The sequence below is a fragment of the Aplysia californica genome, unplaced genomic scaffold (genome assembly GCF_000002075.1).
Source record: "Aplysia californica isolate F4 #8 unplaced genomic scaffold, AplCal3.0 scaffold00106, whole genome shotgun sequence".
NCBI classification, from domain to species: domain Eukaryota; kingdom Metazoa; phylum Mollusca; class Gastropoda; order Aplysiida; family Aplysiidae; genus Aplysia; species Aplysia californica.
In genome coordinates this window covers 606,852-607,803 of record NW_004797376.1, presented here as the reverse complement: position 1 = coordinate 607,803, position 952 = coordinate 606,852, and the positions used below count along the sequence as shown (strand labels likewise).

General features: G+C 40.4%; 1 protein-coding gene across 1 annotated transcript in view; it reads left to right on the top strand.

The window, feature by feature from the left end:
• Positions 1-952, top strand: part of LOC101861432 (cadherin-23) — a gene marked incomplete in the record, with an annotated part of 170,597 nt that overhangs the window by 15,587 nt on the left and 154,058 nt on the right.

The following is a 952-nucleotide window of genomic DNA, read 5'->3' as shown; positions in this document are numbered from 1 at the left end:
ACACACACACACACACACACACATACACACACACACAAACATTCCTACCTACCTACCTACCTACTTGCGTGCCTACCTGCCTGCCTGCCTACCTACCTACTCACCTACACGCGTACACACGAAAACACATACGTATACACATACACACATACGTACACACATATATATATATATAGGCCTACATACTTGACATACATACATTACGAACACTCACACGTACACACACAAATATGCGCACACGCATATGCACACATTCGAACACACAGAAATACAATATGTGTGTTTTCACCTGCTTCTGTGCTCTAACTAGATCTAGTAACATAATGATAGTATGGAGGCTTAGAAACATGTTGGCTTTGCGTGTTTTACTAGTACTAGGCTTTAGTTGGCCGGTACGGATGACAAATGTCCGGGCCGGTTTTTTAACCTAGTCTGCCCCTGGTGTGATACATGTATATGCGAGCCAAGCCTCTGTTATGCGTGAGTGTGTGTGTCTGTGTGTGTGAGTTTGTGTGTGCTACACATGTGCTATGCCTGTGTGTATAGTGGCAAAGTGTAATCAAATAATCACTATTTCCCTTCCCAACATCGTCGCAGTCAGATTCACCCATTGACGTAGGCCTAATAATTTAAACGTAAATAAATTAAATAGACGTTCATAATCACCGTACCAATGAACAGTGTGCACAACATTTGAAACTGTTTCATTGCCATATAGTTATAAATAACCTGTTCACCCCATTCGGGTCACTTTCTTAAGCAGTCACGAGCACTGGTTGCGTAAGCTTATAATTAGTGTAGAATTCTGTGGACTGGTAGTCTACCCATAAAGAGCTGAAGGGAACGTTGTTGTTGTTGTCGTAGTTGTTGTTGTTGTTGTTGTTGTTGTTGTTGTTGTTGTTGTTGTTGTTGCTGATGTCATTATTATTAGTTTATTATTATTATTATTATT